Below are 15035 nucleotides of genomic sequence, written 5' to 3' on the forward strand. Positions count from 1 at the left end.
TATATACTTTGGGCACTGTGCCACTGCTATTCAGTGCCACAGTGCAAGTGCTCCCTATGTTAAATTGATGTACTGATTAGTGACTTCATGATTGGTTTATTTGATTTACATGTCAGACCCTAGTACAGTGCACCAATGATTGCCCTGTGCTTGTATATCAAATGCTGGTGGTGGGCATGCAGCACTGGTTGTTCCACCCACAGAAGCAGCTTTTAAAGTGTGTCTCAGGCCTGCCATTGCAGAGCCTATGTGCAGTCTAGTACTGCCATGTTGACTTGGCCAGTGCACCCTCATGCCAGTCCCTAAACCTTCCCTTTTCTTCATTTCAGACACACCTATGGTAGGCCCAAGAGCAAGGTTCATTGTACGTTTAAGGTAGGACATGCCCTGGTGTGTGTGGCATGTCCTAATAGTGAATTACAGCAATTTTCGTTCTTCACTATTGCAAGGCTACCTGTTCTCTATAGGCCAGAATGAGCAGTTAGATTATTACATTTTATAATCCTAACTGACTCAGTGAACATGGTATAAATTCGAGTTTAGTATTCCTGAACTCAGAATGATAAAATGCATATTTTAGTAAAGTTGGTTTTAACATTCTGTGTTTGAAAATACCACTTTTGGAAAACAGGTATTTTCTTGTCTAACTATCCAAGCCTGCCTCTGTTAGGTTGCGTATTCCTTGTCTGGAGTTTGAGTGACAGGGCTTGGGGATTCCAAGAGACAGAATGTGTCAGCCCAGTGGTGAATAGGGAGATCTGCATCTAGATGGGAGGGAGGAGTTGCACCTGGGACCTGAATAGGGCTGGGCCTTCCATCCACAATGCTGGCTCCACCCCCTGGGGTGCGGTTGATGTCTATGCCCTGCACTGTGAAAGAAGAGAAGGAATCATGTCAAGAAAGTGCTCCAGGATTGTGCTTCCCCTTCACAATGCTAGCTCCACCTCCTGTGGGGTGTCTGATGTTTCTGCCCTGCACTGTGAAAGAAAAGAAGTAGTCATGTCAACGGAGTGATCCAGAACTGGTTTGGACTGCGCAAAGGCCCCTCTGCCTTCAGAGAACAAAGAGAAAAGTAGTATAAATATTGGGACCCAGACCCAAGAATTTAGGACAAGACAAACCTTTTGGCAAGGAGAAAAACTAAGGAAGCTGAAGGAGTTTGGACTGCCCCTCTGCCAGTGTGCTGTTTGCTGGGTTGGCCTGCAGTGGTTTCTTCATTGCCAAGGAAAGGAGAAGGAACGTTTAAAGAACTTTCATCATCTTGCAGAATATTCCTATATTGGGAAGAGGTGTGGCGCTGTGGCCATGGCGACTGATGCTGGACGGTGGGGATCACGGTTCGATCCCTGGCTCCGGCGGGAGGGATCCGCCCAGCCCCATACGACTCTGGGCAATAGCTTGCCTAATCTTCCCAACGGCCCCCAGCACAGAGAGACCCCATTGGGGGTGATTCGTGCGCTATGCAAGTACTGGATTTACAAGTACTAGATCAAGTACTCCAAGGGCTTGAATTTGTGCTTGCCTCATGCTGAAGTCTCAGGGACAAAAGACTTTACCTCCAGCTCCTCTCAGAGTTTCCTTGCTGGGAATTCTATCTGCAGAAGCTTACGTGGCGCTGGGAGCTGGAAGCGCGACGCAATGAGAAGAAGCGTGTCGCCGCCGCAGCTGTAGTCGTTGCATCACCGGAGAAGCGTGCCACTGCCATTTCTCCCAGGAAGTTTATCTTCGTTGAAGCAGTCTGCTGTTGCATCACTGGAGAAGGGTGACGCCATCGAGAGGGTCGCTGTTGCAACACTGGAGAAGCTTGTCGCAGGTGCCGCGCGGCTCCAAGGTACAGAATCGTCACCAGGCTGCCAGGGCATATACGCATTGTCTTCGCATTGTCGCATCAAGGGCACCATCTTATTGCATCGCACCAGGATTGTCGCATCGCATCGATGCGCCATCCTGTGCATTGCAACCAGGCCGCAGGCCTAGAACCTACGCAGCACCCACGCACCAGTAAGGATCAAGACGCATCCCCTACTCTGTGCAAGCATTGAGACACGATGCATCATCTCCCCAGGAGCACAGAACCGATGCATCTCCCACTCTGCAAGCCTTTTGTTTGTTTTGCGTTACGCATCCAAGGACTTTTGTAAGAATTGTGTCACATTTATCACCAGCTTCAACTAAGTAACTTCTACCATCTTTAAGTCGACCTTAAGTACAGTATTGTGGATTTTTGTCCTTTGTTCTCTAAATAAAGAATACTTATTTTTATAAAACCTGTGTGGTGTCCATCTGTAGTGTTTTCACTCTATTACTGTGTATATTCACAAATGCTTAACACACTGCCTCTGGGATAAGCCTGTCTACTCGTGCCAAGCTACCAAGTGGGTGAGAGGGGGTTATCTAGGAGTGTAATCCCCTTATCCTGACTTAGAAGCAAGGCTCCCTATTTGGACAAAGGTTTTATACAATTGCCAACTAGAGACCCCCCGTTCTAACAGCATCCAAGTATATCTCTGTGTACCGCTGTAACATCATCCAACTTGTCCATCTTGGACTCATGCGGGCCATGTGTGTCTCCACCCGCAACATGTGTGCGTCCAATCTGGCATGATGTTCAGTCTGCTGTTCTTTGATGTCCCTGAGGTGCCCCACAATCTGGCCAAAGTCTCCTGTGCATTGCTGGTACGCATTTATGATGCCTCACAAATGGGGATCAGCTTGGGGTGTAGCACCATGGCCATGAGGTGGCCTCAGCCTGCCCCCACTCCCACTCCCACTACCCCTACCCCACCAAGCATGTCCTGCTGTTGCAGTGACAGACTACACTGGGCCTCCTCTGGTGATGGCACTGGTGGAATTGGTAGCCACTTCCAGTGTTCCCTGTGTTGCTGTGCCCTCTGTGTTGGGTTGGCTTTGTCTGTCCTTGTCAGTAGGAATCATCTGGGTGTTGGCAGATGGAGCAGTAATGGTGGCAAGGGGTACAGATGTTACTGCTGCTGCAAGCTAATCCACACCGGAGGGGCCAGGTTTTTCATGGTCGTTGTCAGAGTAGTGAGAGACATCTACACCGGCCAGCACTGTGTCAACCACAGTCTGGGACTGGGGATCTTTTTCATCTGTTCTTGCAGTTTCCCCAGCTACCCCTGTGGGTGGAAGAGACACACAATGTATGTTGTGGTTCGGCACACAACAAGTTATCACACACATTCAATTCTGTACAAAGCTTCATGATGAGTGTATGTGTGTAACATTGTCCTCAATTATCACAGGCAGATGCTGATGTATGTTTGGAAAAATTTCCTTATGCATTTTATGTGCACGTAGAGCTGTGTGCATGGACAGCTCATGTAAGGTTTAGGTGACTTACATGTACATAGCAGAACGTGCACTCCCCCACCTCACACAGGTGTGTTGTTTGTTGGTGGTGGAGGGGTATGTGTGACATGTCCTGCTGGGAGATGTAGTCTGAGGTTGCACTCCTTCTCCCCATGGACCAGTTAGGACCCCATGGGCCATGCTTCCATGTCAGTGAGTACATGTTCAAGTTGCTTGACAGTGGTGTAATGGTGTTCGTTGGTGCCCAAGACCCAGCAAGTGGGATGGGGACTATGGCCTGGGATGACAAATATCACCCTGCTTTCAGCTACATCCACCTAACTGGAAAACCGAACCTTCCTTCCTGTGACTCTGCTTCCTAAGAGTATGTGTATCTGTGGTAGCTTGATGGCTGAGGGTGTTTGATGGTGTATGGGGCCACATCCCTGGGGTATTTGTCAGTGGGTTTGTACATGTATTGCCCTAGGTACATGTTACTGGGACATTGCAGGTATTGTGTTTCTGTAAGTGTCATACACATGAGAGGATAGTTATGTTTAGGTTGCTGTGGCTTGATGACAGTGAATGTTTTCTATGTTTCCCTGACATTATTTTCTGTGTGTGCAGTTTGCTATTACATCACAGTTTGGAATAGTTGTTTGTGTACTCACAAGGCTCTGGTATTCCAGGCAATCCATGAAGGCTAACTGGTGGGAACATGGCCCGAACCTTCTCCTCCCAGGGAGTGAAATGCACTGGTTTTGCAGGAGGACCACCACCAGTGGGCTGGGTCAGGGCATGGTCTTTGGGATGAGTTTCTTGACCCTCCTGCGTATGTCATACATCCGGTTCCTGATGTTGTCCATTGTGCGCATGGTAGGTGCTAGTGCATTCACCTTGTCGACAATCCTCGTCCATATCTGGTTTTTCTGGGATAGGGGGGCCTGTTGGACCAGGGAGCCAAATAACTGTGGCTCAACCCTAAGGATTTCATCTACCATGACTTCCAACTCACTGTCTGTGAACTTTGGATTCTTCTTTGGGGGCATGTTTATGGGTGGTATGGAGATGGATGAGTGTGTGGTAGTTAGGTTTGGTGAGTATGTGTATGACTGGGTGTCTGTGAGTGTCCACATTGTGTGGTGCTAGTGTTGTGTAGTGTGTAGGTAGTGGCTATATGTCTCAGTGTGGTGGTGTTGTCTGTTTGCAGGTCTGTGAGATTTGCAAAGGATCATGGCAAGGATTTTTGGTCTTTTTATTGGTGGAGTTGTGGGTGTGTCTTGGTTTGAAAACTGATTTATTTTGTTTTCTAGCTGCCTGTTAGTTCTTTTTCTGTGTCAATTCCATGATTTCTTTAAGCCTGATGGGGACTTTCAGTTGTCCAGTTTGTACACCTGTGCCGTCACTAGCGGGGTGATCTGAGCCGGTCACATTGACATTGTGCTATGTTGCATGTTTCACGTACGTGCCGGTCGCGACAGGCTCTTTTGTTTGCCAATCTTTCTGGTCCGTGCGAATCGGTTGTACGGCTTGGACTCCGTGCGACTTGCTTTTGTCTGCAACGCATTGCATCGTACTTGGCAGGTTGTACGGTGCGTGTTTGTGTCGTTCGGAACTGTAGCTGTTCCATGTCGGTCAGAAGGTTTTGGTTCTGTTTCCAAGTGGGGGTACTGTTTTCCATACGTTTCGATTGATTCTGTGCAAGTGGGTTGAATTTAGACCGGGACGTATCGTACTTGTAAGGTTGGACTTCAGTCCCGGTCCGTGTCGTTCGGAACGCTTTCCTACCTGGATCAGAATCGGGCCCTTAGGGTGTGGTATTCCTTAAATGTGTTTTGCCAAGTACACAAAGTTCTTCACAAACATTAACCTTACAGCATGGCCACTTGCAAACATTTTCAAAGGGGCCAAAAAGAATGGTGTTTGGCATGACTTAGGGCTACATTAATGCCTGAAGGGTTAGGGCCAGGGATGGTATAAGGTGGGCTTTGAGAAGTGCATGCATGGTGTTAAATTATTGTCTTGGAATTGTTTTAAGTCTTGGAATTGTTTTAAGGGGCCTATCAAATCGTTCCTTTGCCTTTGTCGCTTTAATTTCATTATATGATAGAGCCACAGGAGGCTTGAACCAGGCACAAGGCACATAAATTGCTCTGAATCAGCTCAAGCTTCTCTTGGGTCCTTAAACCCAAAATGAGCTGAGTTTCTGTCTGCCACCCAGGCCCCAAATTCATGTGCCAAGAATTAAAGACAATGCATTACCTTTTGTTGTAAAATATGAAAGGGAAAAAGATACTTATTGAGAGGCTGAATTGCACTAAGTGGAATCAGAAAACCTAGCACAAATCCCATATCCCCCACTTGACCAAATTGTATAATCCTGGGCAATTGTTTTATTTCAGTTTCCTTTTCTTCATTATCACAAATGAGAGATCTTCAAATTTATGAGTTCCTCTCCCCTGATGCCATGCCGTGCCACGCCATGCCATGCATATGCACGCCCACAGGTCCACTCATCTACACGACCTGCATGCCTGGCATCAGAAGGAGGTCACAGTTAGAGTTTAACCGAGGTTGTGTTTCTTCAGAAGTTGCTTGGGGGTGCCCATCCAGATCCAGTGAAAACAGAAATTAGTGTGCCGTTGAAACCGTCCGGTGGATCGGGGGCAAAGCCTGGACGTATGTGTTTCTCTGAAGGGCATGAGGCACCATAGCTGCTACTGCTACTGTCATCTTGTTTCTCTCTCAGCCATCTCCCCTTGCCTTGCTGTATCTTTGCCTCCATGCCGCCACTGCACCCGGCTCGCTCGTGGAGATGGGCGGGTGTGGGTGTGCAGCAGGATGTCAGGAGGGGGTTGTGTTCTGGTTAGGCAGCAGATGGTAAGGCAGCAGGGGGCGTTACCTGCTCCTCCTCATGCACATTTTGGTGCTTCACTCACACTTATATGTTCAAGCCTCATGCTATAGTTAGTTACCCTCGATCCTCAGACCGCCTATCTCTCTCTGTAGTATATTGCTTGGATGATCTTGACTGGATTTGATTGGTCCTTCAGTAATTGTACTTGTGCTTTGGGTTCTGGATGCTCAATTAACAAATGAATGCTACGGGAATCCCTGAAACTGAATTACCCGCAGCCACCTGGTAGATATGTGCAGTCATTCTGGAAGAATTCAGTTTTCTGTAGCTGGGTGGTGGCGGCGAGATAAGTGGGTAATAGCTATTGCTGCTGTAAATTGTAATTGTAAATTGATACTTGTATAGCGCACTACTCACCCGCAAGGGTCTCAAGGCGCTTGTATGAATACCGCTGTGGAACCCATCCTGCCTTTCCCTGTGAGGCGTCCACTCCTGGGCACCCCCAAGGTGTAGGCCAGGCATCCTTAGCGTTGATGGATCAAGCCCTGATCTGTTGACTGGATAGGAGTGTTCTGCTTAATTCAGATACTCTGTCCATCACCACCCCCTTTTCTGAATCGTTTTGTCCACCATAAGCGTGGAAGGGTATACTCAGACATGAGTCCCTTGCTCACTGCACCATCAGGATTCAAGCAAGCTGGGCCAAAGACGGCTGTAATGCCAGAAACCGGACCCCGGAAGCATGTTTCCTTTCCAGTATAAGAATTGGCTTGGTAGTTTGGTCTGCCCTGTTCCCATGATGCACTGGGCCAGGGACAGACTAATTTGCATGTAGCCAAGCTCTGAGCTGGGATGGTGCAGTGTGCTAAAAAACGGTGATGGATCAAGCCCTGATCTGTTGACTGGGTAGGAGTGTTCTGCCTAATTCAGAGACTCTGTCCATCACCACCCCCTTTTCTGAATCGTTTTGTCCACCATAAGCGTGGAAGGGTATACTCAGATGTGAGTCCCTTGCTCACTGCACCATCAGGATTCAAGCAAGCCGGGCCAAAGACGGCTGTAATGCCAGAAACCGGTCTCCGGAAGCTTGTTTCCTTTCCAGTATAAGAATTGGCTTGGTAGTTTGGTCTGCCCTGTTCCCATGATGCACTGGGCCAGGGACAGACTAATTTGCATGTAGCCAGGTTCTGAGCTGGGATGGTGCAGTGAGCTAAAAAACGGTGATGAATCAAGCCCTGATCTGTTGACTGGGTAGGAGTGTTCTGCTTAATTCAGAGACTCTGTCCATCACCACCCCCTTTTCTGAATCGTTTTGTTCACCATAAGCGTGGAAGGGTATACTTGAGTGTGAGTCCCTTGCTCACTGCACCATCAGGATTAAAGCAAGCCGGGTCGAAGACGGCTGTAATGCACGAAACCGGTCCCCGGAAGCTTGTTTCCTTTCCAGTATAAGAATTGGCTTGGTAGTTTGGTCTGCCCTGTTCCCATGATGCACTGGGCCAGGGATAGACTAATTTGCATGTAGCCAGGTTCTGAGCTGGGATGGTGCAGTGAGCTAAAAAACGGTGATGGATCAAGCCCTGATCTGTTGACTGGGTAGGAGTGTTCTGCTTAATTCAGAGACTCTGTCTATCAACACCCCCTTTTCTGAATCGCTTTGTCCACCATAAGCATGGAAGTGTATACTCAGATGTGAGTCCCTTGCTCACTGCACCATCAGGATTCAAGCAAGCCGGGCCGAAGATGGCTGTAATGCCAGAAACCGGTACCCGGAAGCTTGTTTCCTTTCCAGTATAAGAATTGGCTTGGTAGTTTGGTCTGCCCTGTTCCCATGATGCACTGGGCCAGGGACTGACTAATTTGCATGTAGCCAGGCTCTGAGCTGGGATGGTGCAAGGAGCTAAAAAACGGTGATGGATCAAGCCCTGATCTGTTGACTGGGTAGGAGTGTTCTGAATAATTCAGAGACTCTGTCCATCACCACCCCCTTTTCTGAATCGTTTTGTCCACCATAAGCGTGGAAGGGTATACTCAGATGTGAGTTCCTTGCTCACTGCACCATCAGGATTCAAGCAAGCCGGGCCGCAGACGGCTGTAGTGCCAGAAACCGGTCCCCGGAAGCTTGTTTCCGTTCCAGTATAAGAATTGGCTTGGTAGTTTGGTCTGCCCTGTTCCCATGATGCACTGGGCCAGGGACAGACTAATTTGCATGTAGCCAGGTTCTGAGCTGGGATGGTGCAGTGAGCTAAAAAATGGTGATGGACCAAGCCCTGATCTGTTGACTGGGTAGGAGTGTTCTGCTTAATTCAGAGACTCTGTCCATCACCACCCCCTTTTCTGAATCGCTCTAATCATTGAGCCACACTGCTACTGCTACATCTACTATACTGCTATTGTGCCGCTGGATTGATCCTTGTTGTGTAGTGCTACATTGTGAAATTTCCACTTGTTTTACCACGCCACTTGCAGTGTCATTGACTTTATTTATTGACTATACTCTCACCTCCACCCGAACCTTGCTTCCACCTAAGCCGGACCTTGCCTGTGACCCTGTTTTTGTTAAATACCTGCTCATTTTATCCTAGCTGCTTGCTGCTTGAAATATTCTGCCCGGGATTGATGGTGCAGGCAGCTGGCCGTTATTTGGGTGGTCCTACTGTGAAAACCTGTGAAAACCCCTGGGCAAGCGCAATGCGCTGGACGGGCTGTAGGGTGATCAGTAGTAGCCCCTCCTAACATGACACCTCAATAGACCTAATGTTTTAGAGGGCAATCAGTGTCATAGCTTCTGAACTTGAGCTAACTGAAAGGAGGCTATCCATAGGTCCAAGGGATCTTGACATTCACTGCCTGGCCACTGTGTGTCCATTCCATCAGGAAGTATTCCGGGGGGGGGATTGCTCTGTATGATGATGACCCTCCAGCAGACACTCATCCCTAAAATTATACATGAAGAACCCAGGCAAGCTGCAAAATAGAATAAGAAAATCTGCCTTTAAAAAACAGCTGAAGAGCAGAACTCTTGTTAATTCACCACACTCCACCCCTGTTTCTGCTGCTCCCAACTGTGCTGTGGGTGATGTGGGTCACAGCACAAAACCGAAATGGGTGGCTGATTTTCACAGAGGTTCTAGTTGGTGGAATAAAAGTGAACTCTGTTTTGGCATGTTAGTCAGAGATTGATCGGGTACTGAAGGACACCTCCAAACTCAGGCAATCATCCCAATAGTCTAATGTCAAAGTAGATCTGCACCACCTTCACCTCCATTTCTTGCAGATGTGGAAATAGAGAAACTCAAAGACCAACCAGCAGTTTGACTATATCGAATACAGAGGTAAATCCGGGAAGGGGATGATGACCAGCACAACCTCACTATCTGTGTCATCATGAATTTCAAAGAGCCCTCACTGGTACAAAAATTGCTAGATAATGTGGCACACATTCATTTGGGTAAAACTAGCATTGATATACTCGCCTTGGGGTAATTTTATAAACCACCATCAGGTTTTGATTGGGTTGCTTATATCCCTACCCTTCTGCAGCCCCAACCAGGCCCAAGTGTTACTATCATAACCGGCAGTGGTCAGCAGGGCGTTACATTGTTCCGGTGTCAACTTGGTTTGAGGATCTGGAACAAGTTGATTGACTCCCCAGAGAGGCTTCCTACTTAGGTCCTAGACAAAATAAGGCCAGCCCTGCTTCAGTTATCAAGGGGTCTACAGATGTTCCCAATCTGACCCCAAATTTCTTGCATCCTAGGGCATTTGCGCAGAGGTTCATGCAGCTACCAACAAACCTAGCCACTGCTCTCCTTCTTATCTCCTGGAACATTGCTGGGATTTGGTCAAAGATGATGGATGGGGCCTGGGCATTGTTTATAGTTTAATTTTGATTTCTGCATCTTCCAGGAGACTTGGGGGACCACTTATGTTCATAGGCAGGGTTTTTTTTAACTCATACTATTGAAGCACTTCCAAAATGCCTATAGACTACTGTGACATATTATCTCCTAGCCTGAAACAAAAGTGTGGCACTCTATATCTGTTGAATAACATCTACAATAGGTCGACTCCTTTTTCAAAACTCTTGCTGTGTCTTAAGACCTCAAATGTATTTCTGTAAGCCTTTGCACTTGGCCATTAAGTGATCATAACAGGAAATTTTAATGCAGCATTTGAACCCCATACCCGATTCTTAGAACTTGTTAAGGACGAGGATATATCTGGTAGGATACCCGGACTTTGCGTCGAAAGTAAACTACCTAAAATAAGTTCAGGGGCCCTCCAGATTATTGAAATATTGGTCTCCTTTGGTCTGAGGCCATGTAATGGTCGCTTTCCATTAGATTTTGATGCAAACCAAAGTTCAGGAGGGATTAATAGACTCCATCCTTTTGGACATTTGGGTTTGGCACAAAATTAAAGACATGGCTGTACTTGATCGACATGATAGCGATCACTTTCCATTTACATCAGCCTGGGATAAATCACTGATTAGGAAAAGGCAAAGTTCAATCCCTCCTGATCCATATAATGCTGTGGTGCTTAGTAATAACGCAAGGTGAAATGGGAAGTTTTTTTTTCAGATCCAAAGAGGCCATAACTTTAATATACAAGTTTTAGGAGAAGAACTGCAAACTTTTGAGTGCCACATTTTAACCCCCATGCAGATCATGATAATGCACAATAATTTATTTTTAAATATTGGTTACCTGTTTGTAATGGACTGTAATAGTGGAAGGGGATTTAAGAGACCAAGAATAAATGAATGGTTCAATGAATCATGCAAAATTGCTAAGAATGCCTTCCTAGATGCTCTAAAGAGTAACCAAAGAGCACCCATGAATTGAGTCCGGAAGAGGATAGTCCCGGACTTTTAATTTTAAAACCAGCAAAGCCCAGTGGGAGGCTGGCATATGGGATTATCTAATTGAGGTGGTAAGGGTTAGACAAAATATGTGCTTTTGGCAGTTAGTTATACATGACGACCATAGAGATTTATCTCGCCCAGACTGCTAATCCCTCCAGAAGTTTGGGTGAATCACTTCTTGACTCTAAGTGGCCTATTAGCATGGCGGGCAGATACCATCACCCAACCTGCGGTGACGATCCGCCCGCCAAACACCCCGCTGGACAGCCTTTTACCCCCGCCACATTAGCATGGTGGGGGGTACCCCGACGGCCGGGAAGACCGCCTGCCGCTTTTCCACAGGTAGGCAAACGTCATGGTTGCCTGCTAGGCGGAAAAGGCCCATAATATGGTGGCGGTGCCTTGTAGGCACCGCCATCCATATTATGATGTGTGCGATGGAATGCTTTTCCATGGTGGAGAATACCCCATGGACAGGCATGCAGAGTTTACTTTGGGGGCCCAGTGTGGGCCCGAGGGTTGTGGGGGGTTGGAGGGCTGCACTTGGGGAGTACCCATGGTACCCCCCTACATTGGTATTCACAAGGTGTCAGGCACCGTGAGGTGCCTGTCACATTGTGCATGCCAATGCACAACATGCATTTTCAACATTGTAGCGGATGCTGCTTACAGCACCGCCTGCCACAATGTTGAATATGCGGGATGCGACCTCTAGGGTGGTGGTCGCATCCTAATTGGCAGTGTGGGACCGCTGCACCACTAGCGGCCGGTCCCAGCCATCCTAATGGGAACCTATATGAGGAGACAACATTTGGATACTACAGAGCCAGCCATCCCTTCCTACAGACTCCCCTGGAGAAGAAGTCAGACATTCACTCTAAATAAAACTCTAGGAGCAATCCAGTCCCAGAAATCCGGCAAAGCCCCTGGTGTGGCTAGAATCCCAGCATATTTACTCCAGAGTGAACTCCAGATCTGCGGACCCGATACTGATCCTGAGCTCATGGCTAGGAGCAGAAATAATCCCTATGTATAAAAGGGGTGATAAATCCACACCAGGAAATTATAGACCAATAAGTCTGATGTGCAATATCCAGAAAGTCTACAGCATGCCTTTCTTAGCTAGGATACAAGATTTGATTGCACAAGCCAAAGTTTTGTTTCACTTACAGGCAAGATTTAGATCCAACATGAGAACCACAGACCAGATTGTCTGATTACTGTCCATTAAGTGGAAGGTAGAAGACATTGATAGGGGGGTACTGTATGTTGCCTTTGTGGATCTGTGACCTTCATTCGATCTTGTCCTTAGAACAAACCTTTGGGTGGCACTGCACAAGATCAGGATCCTGCGTTGACTACCGTTCCTGATCCAGGAATTATACACGTAAAACTTTGCAAGGGTTATTAGGGGCCCTGTAGGGGAATTGATGGAAGACATTCTAACCAAGAGAGATTTCAGACAAGGGTGTATTTTGGGCTCCAAACATTTTCTCTTCTACACAAATAGCTGCATCCACAATCTTTTAAACTGTGAAAACAACTCTCCAAAGGTGAAAGATTATAAAATACTGTGTCTCCTTTTCATAGATGACACTTTGTTACCATCAAAAGTCCCCTTGTGGTTTATCTGTTCTCTTGGATAGATTTAATAATTTTGTCTAGACCACAGCCTGGAAATTAACAAAAACAAAGTCAAGTACATTGCCTTTGGTACCAGGAGGAAAATACCTAAGAGTAAGGTATTCCTAGGGGGGGAGGCTCTAGATATGGCCCATGAATTAGATTATTTGTGCGCAATACTGGAAGACTCCCAAAGATGGGTACCACAGGTCTAGAAAAGTGTCATGATTCTAAAGCAAAGCTCCAGGTCTATCTTAAGATTTGCCAATAGATCACCAACTTTCTCTATCTCCCATCTATTGGAGATATATACGATTCAAGCCTGTGGTGGGGCCAGGTATGGGGCAGATCTATGGAGCACTGTAATCTTAAAACCTTTGAAAATGCCTTTATTAAGTCCCTCTTGAGACGACCAACCAGTGCACTGACCCTGCCTATCAGATTCAACCTCGACCTAAGATTGATTTCTGACATTGCTATGTTGAGAGACCTATCCAATATTGGCTAAGGCTCTGGACAAACAAGGATCTAGGTCTCTATAGGAACTGCAGCAGAATTATACTAGGTGGCCACCATTATAGGAAGACCCCTGGCTTGCACACATCATAAATTGGCTATTAAACTTAGGACTGGAAGGTTTGTGGCTACAGCCCTTTGCATTACCCAAAAGTGCTTGGGAGAAGCTGAAAACGCCCTACTGAAAATATGAATTAGGCATAAAACTGTCTGCGATTTCTCCTGGATCCCTGGTAGATTTCTTCCTGATGTTCAAATGTGCACCCCAAAAAGAGCAATACCTGAGTATCATTATCAAACCTGCTGCATGTGCACTTTATGTTAAATTCAGACTGGGCTTATTACCTTTGGTTTCTTTTACCCATTCCCGGATGAAAAAGGGAGACACATTAAACATGTGTATGATGGGTTGTCTAGTCGCAGAGAAAACAGAAAACGTCCTATTTTTTCGAAAGGCATATGCTTAACAATCTCATGTCGAATTATTCTCCTTTGTAAACTTCCTGGGCCCGATTCACAGAATGAAGTTAAGACTAATTCCTAAACTTACTACTATTTTGGTATTCACAGAATGCACTTACTACTTTTGGTATTCACAGAATGAACGTACTACTTTTGGTATTCACAGAATTGACTTACGACTACTAGCTTTACGTCCACACCCGGGCCAGAATATCTGCCTCCATGCCGGAATTTACAGCCTTGCGGCGGAATTTCCGATTCCAAACCGGAATTTACAGCTCTGCGCCAGAATTTCCGATTTCGGGCCAGAATTTCCGATTCCGGGCCGCAATATACGATCTGTGGCCGTTGATCATTTTAGCCAAGGGTAAACACCTGTCAAGTGCCTACCATCCCCCACCATGGATGAGCTGACACACTGCAGTCAATCGCAGCCAATAGCTCCATTTTGCCATGATGAATGTTGCAAGTGCCTACCATCCCCCACCACGCTCCAACTGAAGCCAATTAACGCTAATTGACCAGCACCACAAAACACATAATAGCAGCACACATTGAAGGAACAAGTTTGGTCACAGAGAGTTCGTGTTCACAATGCTCACATTGCCAAAGAAAAATGGAACTAATGAGGAGAAAGAAGAACTTTACTGCAGAGGAGACCACCATGCTTGTGGAGTTCATAGTGAGGCACCATAAACGCCTATATGGACTCCCACCCTACTGCACCGGTGGGACACAGAAGGCAGCCACATGGCAGCAATCAGCCACTGCTGTCACAGCATTGGTGGAGGAGAGGCGCACAGTACATGACATCAAGAAGAAGTGGCAGGATGAAAGGCAGAGGGTGAAGGAGAAGTACTCCATGATTGAATTAAGCCGGATCCTCCCTGCTGCATACTCTGGACCCCGCATCCATCTCACTCCACTGGAGGAGGATATCCTTACCACAATACACCCCCACTTGGTCCCTGGGCTGCCTGTCAGTGACGTCTGCTACGTGGTACCAGGTAAATGGGATGAAAAGAAAAAAGTGAATGATAAGATTGTCTGTGTTGCACTGTAAGGAACTTGTCCAAATTGTATATTAAAATATAGTCAGTCAGAGACTCATGTGTCACCCTCTGTAGAGCACCGCAAGTACCAGAATCCTTAGCATTAGATATGGCAAATCCATCCCCCCCTTTTAAAAACATGGGCACAGTACTGCTGCCGTACCTACATAACCCTACTAAGTAGCAGTTTACAAATATTAGCAGGGATGCGCAAGTACCAATGCGACATACAAAATAACAGTTGTGCAACCACGGATGCATCGCATTTACATTGCACTGTGGCGCAGGGATAAACAGATGTTGTTGCATCTGATGGCATTAGGGGGGTGCTTTGCTGGAGTCGTGT

Source organism: Lissotriton vulgaris, chromosome 3_1 (genome assembly GCF_964263255.1).
Source record: "Lissotriton vulgaris chromosome 3_1, aLisVul1.2, whole genome shotgun sequence".
Taxonomy (NCBI): Eukaryota; Metazoa; Chordata; class Amphibia; order Caudata; family Salamandridae; genus Lissotriton; species Lissotriton vulgaris.